Below are 7,187 nucleotides of genomic sequence, written 5' to 3' on the forward strand. Positions count from 1 at the left end.
AGAATAATGGACAGTTGAAACTGGTGCAGTAGGTGAGGTATGAGAGCTCGGTCAGAGGTACAACCAGTGTGAGTGAGGCAGAGACAGAAGAAGGGATAGCAAGAGTGGGCCATCTCCATCATGTCAGGATTTGGGAAGAGGAATAATAATTGATAGCAATATCTAAGATTCTTCTGACAGTTGCCAACATGTGGCAGGAGAAATGATCCTCCACACCAAAGAGAGTAGACACAGGAGAGCTTCGGCATTGTTTGAATTATCTGCTTAGATGTGGAAATTATTAAGAAGAAATGAAAAAGCAGTCAAGAATGAGACAAAAACTGAAATGCTGGCATCTTCAATAAATAAGAGAGGCCAGGAGGTCAACAGATGGCAACATGGAATGGTAAGGTTAGTAAACACTGATGTCATGCACATAAAAGATAGGAAAAAAGACAATTTGGCAGCAGAAGACAGAACAAGAATTTCTATCTGGTCTTCTTCTCCTGAGATTAGCAGGGTGGGACAAACAGGGCTATTATTTGCAGCACTGTAGGAGAGGCAGTATCATGAGAGGATAGTGAGGTTGTACTTTGAGCAAGAAAAGGTTGATACTAGAAGAAAGTTGAGATGCTGAGAAGGAAGGTTAGCAAGCAATGGAGTGGAAGACTGAAAGTAGACTAGAAGTAAGGTAATAACAGTGATGGAGTGTAAGAGCTGGAGGTCTCAGAAGGTAAGCAGCAAGGTTGGTTCTATGTCTGTGCACTTAATGTCCAACAAGCTCATGGAATTCTTTCTGCTGAGCATTAAGGACTAGCAAATGTCACTCAACCACTAAAGAAACTCCAAACCAAAGCACTGTGTTATGAATCATGCACCACCCTATGTGTGTGTATGTGTGTGTTGTTGTTCTTACATTTGTGATCTCATCCAATGAAAAATGTATCTGGCTCTTTACAAAATGTGCATGCCCTTCTTTCGTACTTAACAAACTGCCTAATTATGGACTATATTCCTCACTCCAAGAAATTAGGTAGAGATTCATGACTAAATTCGAGCCAATGAAAAGTGGACAGTAATGATAAATGTCACTTCAGAACTAATACATACAAACTTTTTTAAAGGAAGTTGCCTTTACCATTACCTCACACCATTACAATACCTTCCTAGTTCATATGAAGAAATGTCTAAGAAGAGGAAAAGGTGATTATTTAGCTCCATGAATGGTACAATTTACCCCCAGAGTCAATGGAACCAGAGCCGAGTGATATAGGAGGCTCTCAGTCACTTGTAGGAACTATGGCTACATACAAGCAGGGTAGATGGGCTATTAGTGTTTGTTTCAAGTACATTTCAGAAACCTGCAGTCCCACTTTGGTTATAGGCCTTTTCTGATTACCTGATACTTGGTATCTTTGCTGGTCTTGTATCTTTTCATAGGCTCCCATTTTTGTACTGAATTGGAACTGTTGGTTGAGTCTCAGGGAAGAGTACAGAAATGACAGAAGGTAACTTTGAGCTGAGGTCACAATGCATGTGACTTTTGACTTGGTTTCTTAGATCCCTCCCTCCTCCTGGGAAGAAAACCACATCATGTCAGGATGGCACTCAAGCAGTCATGATTATAGGTACACATGGAGAGTAGCTGAGACCTTCCACTTGTAGCCAAGACCTATATGTCAACAATGTAGGTGAAATTCTTACCTTGGAAGTCAAATCTCTGCTAAGGACAGTCTTCAGATGACTAAAGCACAGGCAAAATCTAAATGAAACTTAATGAGAAACCCTGAGCTAGACTCTCTAGCAAAGGCTATCCAAAATTCCTAGTCCAGAAGGACTGCATAATACATAACTATTTTTGAACTGTTATTTGATAGTATAATTAACTTTAACATCAAAGAACTACTGCCTGGCATGTTTCTTGATGTGTGGGTATATTCATAAAGACATCTAGGAATGTCTAGACTGGGCTAGGTTCTGAGCTACACATTCCCAAGAGGGAGATCCACAACAAAAATAGCCATTCAAACAGAACTTAAAAAACAAATACAATAGTATTTCTAGGAATGAGATATGAGCCAAAGTAGGTATCTCTTCAGTTCTTAGAGCCATCAATGGGAGGAAAGACATTTTCTGTAGTTTTCTTGTCTTAAAATATGAAGCAAAGACAAAACACAGGCAAAACTCACAAAATCAATAGGCCAACCATTAAGTTACTTTACACAGTGTAGAATATGGACTTTTCTAGTGGGAGTTGCCACCAGAAGGCCAAGCAGTTTTCCTGTGAGAGGTGTGCTTCACACAAAGGAGAACAAAATTATTTAAAATATGTCCCAATATGTTCTTCTAAAGCCACAAGAATCATGTAAGACTACCTTTTCTCATGCCAGGGTCTCTTTCATTACAGGCATGCAACCAGGGAAACAAGAGAAGAACACTGTCAGTATCCCATATCCATGACATCACATGAAAAAAAAAAAATAAGTCCCAAGAGGGATGAAAAGCAGACAAATCAGAGGTAGGCTGCCTATATATCCACTCTAAGGAATGAGTTCTAGTTGATCTATCATTAAAGATTATGATGTCATTAAATGTGATATTAGATGGGAGATGATGGAAAGGTTCAATATAACAGTTGGGAAAATTATCAAAAAAAAATGACTACCTCATATTTTTCTCAGTAAAATGAGATCTCTTAATACACAGATCATAGTTCAAATGTACATGCTGACATTTGAATATTGGAAATAAACAAGAGAACTGCCATCTATATGGATATATAGAAGCCACAGATTGACAGTATGATTAAAATGAAGACATAACTCCTGCTATTAACAGGACAATTATTTGGCTTTATTTTGAAACACTGACTTATTCATTAGAGATGCGCTTACTCAGTATATAACTGGATTTGCTGTCCAAAGACTGAGGTTTTCATCTTAGCTCTGCCATGGAAGAGCTACAAGTATTTCAGTGAAAGATTTATCTTCAAGATCTTCATCAGATTATTAAATCTGTTTCATGGCATAATTAATTCACTGTAGCAGGACCTAGCTAAATAGCCCCCTGGTATTTAAAACAGAATCTAATAACTGATTTTATAAATATGGTAGATAGTTTTTAATCTGACGTCATTGTCAATAATAAGGAGCACAGACATCATACTGACATACTACTAGCAAGATAAATTAGGCCTTGACCAGCAACAAATAGGAAATTATTCTTTCCTCACTAAAAAAGGGTAACAACATATGATAGTTACATATATGCTTCCACAAGATTGTTACAATTATATGTGTGTAATTGTTTCTATGAAAATTTGATTTATGGCTTTAAGGAAAAATATAGCATTAAAACCATGTAACCCCTAATGTATTCTTTCTCTGAAACTATAAACACACCTCCAGTTATTCTGTCCAACAAAAATATACCACAGCAGGTGGATCCCAAAAATGTAAATAGTTTCAAGCTCTTTGTTCACCTCAGTCTATTCCCTCAACAAAAACTTCAAACTGCAGGTGCATGTAGCATACTTCTGCTATGACAAGAGCCGTGCATCTCTGTAACCAAGGCTTCACCTAATGATGTGTGAATGAAATGTTAACTGCAGCAAAGTGACTCCAAGCCAAGAAAACCCCAGCTGAGCACCTCTCCTGGAAGAGGGCTGAGCCACAGGAGTGCACCAAGCAGCAGGATTGGAGCAATGGTGCTTGGGGTGGTATCATTACTTCCTTCCTTTAGACTTTTACTGTTTTGAGAACTGTGTAAATGAAACTGGATTGCAGTATGCATGCATGCCTCATTTTAACGGCCAAATCTGATTTCAGTCTAGAAGCTAATGTCTAACTTGCTTTGAGATAAGAGTAGATTGCAAGAAAGGTCAACCCAGTCCAACAAAAAAATTATAGCAACTACTGCAGGGGAAGTAGTTTCACAGCTGGCATTGGTTACACAGGGGCAGTGGGGAGGTCCTAGGATAGTTGATTTAATTACATTCTTAAAAGAAGGGAAACTAACATAGGAAAAGCAGCTAATCTCAAATGCAAATGGGCTACGTCTAGCTAGTAAGTGTATTTATTTCTTGTTTCCACACAAATTATTCTTACTATATTCCTAAATAGTTTTAATCACTTGTTCACCAACTGCTGAAGACTTTGGAATGCCCCTTGAGGATGCACAATTTTTCTGAAAGTTTCTGTGTGTTGGCATCCAATGTAGATACTCAGACATCTTACATCAGAAAGAGAAGAGGGGGAGGTGGGAGAGAGAGACAGGAAGGATGGAAAACAAAAATGTGCTGAGAGAGTAAGCATTATTTTGGCCTTTGACATAAGGTTGGCATAGATACTAAGGAAGCCTAAGTTCTTCAACAAAAGTTAACTCTCTTAACCCTCTTATGTCTCTCTATTCTCTTCCCCCTCTAATATTGGTTAACCATTTGTTTTTATAAAGGCAATATATTTTTTGGCAAATATAATGAAATAGGAAGCTGCTGTAGTCTGCCACATAAAATATCAGTAGTATGGCACTTGAGAATAGAAGAAATCAAATATATACATGGATTTAAAACTATTCTCCTCTGGACATCTCAAAAAGTTTATTGTTGTCATTAAACACAGTTGATAAAATCCATCTTTTGACATATATTTTTATGAATGTACCAAATTAAACCCTTATGGTTTTATCACTGTTGCCCATTCTCCACAGAATCTCTCCAAAAATAGTCAGAGGTATAATATTTTGATCATTTTGATCCTCCAAAGCAAGGCTAATCACCTGCTCTGTGGATGGAGGACATATTGGACCCAATGTTTTATCATCTTTATAATACTCTAAATTTGGTTCAACACAAAAGTCTGCATACTAATACTTCATCCAGAGTACAAGACAGAACTCAGCTTTTCAGTGGGAGGTAGCAAAGCTAAGGATGATGTGCTCTGCAGGATCAGGTCATGACCTTGCACATGAAACTTAGCCAAAACACTCGTATTGCCCTAACACCAATGAACAGAGGGTGGGGGTTCAGGGCAGGGTTATCTTTGCGAATATGTTATGGCATTGATTGTTTTAATTACATTTGTCTTAAGTTCTGCTTACATTAGCACTATATCTCAATGCTGATAACAATATACTTTGCCTCCTAATCTAAAAAAACTTTCTCTACTTGAATCTGGGTACAGGAGTCAATCTGTGAAGATAAGTTAGAGGGAAGAGAGATAGTCCAAAGAGATCAGCTGACATCTAAGGAAGATGAACTACAGGCCACAGACCCAAAGTGTTAGAAAAATTCATCATAATTGACAGAAAAAAGAGAGAGAGAGAGAGAGAGAGAGAGAGTTGTTGCCCAGTTTGACACTCCCCAGGGGCAGTATTCAAAGTTTAAAGTCTTTATCTGCAGGAAGCTGAAAACTAGAAGCCACATCTGAATAGCATGTAACACTTGGGAAGTTTGATGTCTGTGAGCCCTTGCCCTCTTTACAGCCTTGTTTATAAACAATCCAGCTATGCTAATAAGACAAAGCCAAATGAAGGCCTTTGTTATCCATGATGTTCTGGTATGCCAGAGGCTTAGGAGAAGGTGTTGAGTTTTTGTATGCTAAAGCTTGTCAAGGACACATCAAAATGTAATGATGAAATCAACTACCAGGCAGATTGAATAGCAGATTTTGGCAGCTAAGAAGGAGCGTTCTCATTATAGGATGTGTAAGCTTGTGGGCTGCACTGCAATTAGAAACACTTTTTTTTTTTTTGCTTGAATTCTTTGACTTTTTCTTCTCATAAATGACAACAGTCAAAGACTGCTTTGCACTGTCTAATTTGCATTATCCATCTCCCTGATGTTGAAGTTATTAGCATCTTAACTGAACATCAAACTTTGAAAAACTAGGTCAATATTGTTCAATGCTGGAATAACATTGATACCTCATTACAAAACAAATGAGTGTATTCTATAAAACAAATTCTTTCAATTTTTTCTTTGTGTTCAAACTATCTTTTTAAAAAAGATTGTTTTTATTATTTAACTATAGGTCTCAAGTAGCAAAAAGCAATCTCTTTACTTGAACAGTATCTACACACTCGCTGCTGTGTCCTATATAAACCTACAGTCATGTTAGCAACAACTAAACCATTTTTATAGAAACTAATTTTAGCAATCAAGGAAAGGTAAACACTACTTTTCTTCTACTTAGTGAGTAGATTTCATAAGAAACAACCTAGCTAACTAGGCCAGTGTTTTTCACACACTTATAAAAGTGAGACACCGACAGAAGTGGTTACCTTTGAACTTGAGTGCTTGCCTGCACTAGTAGTAAGGCTCTGTGAAACTCAAAAGTAACCTAAATAATTCTGAAAAGAATGGATAAAAACTGATAAAAAGAGAAAAGGAAATAGGGCCACTAAATTCAGCTTTTTGCATACAAGAACAAGCTGAATCCTAAATCATTGATCTCAAAAGAAAGGCTAACAGACCTTAATGCAGGGTAGAGACAAGGGACAACGGAGTTAGAAAGAAGTTATCATTTTCCATAAGATAAGAGCCCTTTGTTTATTTGTGTTTTTTTTGTTTTTTTGTTTTGTTTTGTTTTTTGTTTTTTGGTTTTTTGAGACAGGGTTTCTCTGAATAGTCCTAGCTGTCCTGGTACTCCCTCTGAAGACCCGGCTGGCCTGGAACTCAGAAATTCGCCTGCTTCTGCCTCCCAAGTGCTGGGATTAAAGGTGTGTACCACCACTGCCCAGCTGCTAAGAGCCTTTTTGGAGAGGTAAATAAACACGGGGCCTGGAGAGACATCCCAAAAGTTAAGTCTGCAGAAGGATCTTGCAGAAGATCCAAGATGAGTTTCCAGCATCCAGGTCTAGCAGCCCCAAAGCACCTATAACTCCAACTCTGGGAGGATCTTACAACTTTAGCCCATGCAGATACCTGCAATCACATGCACATACTCATACAGACATACACATACCCACAATTAAAAATAAAATAAATCTTTAAAAGGAAGCATAAGACTTGGTTTATAAATCCTTGAGATTAGAGGAATTAGAAAGAAAGAAAAGAGACTTACATTTATGCCTTTGATTTTACTAGGAACTAAAGGAAATATATATTTAGGTTCTCTTTATATCAATGAACACTTTTAAATGAACTTATATGTGCATGGTATAGATGTAAGTTAGAAACTTTTTTCTTTTTTTTTTCTTTTTTTTTTCTT

General features: G+C 37.4%; 1 long non-coding RNA gene across 1 annotated transcript; it reads left to right on the forward strand.

Moving 5' to 3' along the window:
• The first annotated feature begins 1,562 nt into the window (after positions 1-1,562).
• On the forward strand, positions 1,563-2,446 carry LOC116081627. Its single transcript, XR_004114939.1, has 2 exons — positions 1,563-1,666; positions 2,387-2,446. It is a non-coding gene; the product is annotated as an uncharacterized LOC116081627 (long non-coding RNA).
• Positions 2,447-7,187: the final 4,741 nt, after the last annotated feature.

Source organism: Mastomys coucha, unplaced genomic scaffold, assembly GCF_008632895.1.
Source record: "Mastomys coucha isolate ucsf_1 unplaced genomic scaffold, UCSF_Mcou_1 pScaffold7, whole genome shotgun sequence".
Taxonomy (NCBI): Eukaryota; Metazoa; Chordata; class Mammalia; order Rodentia; family Muridae; genus Mastomys; species Mastomys coucha.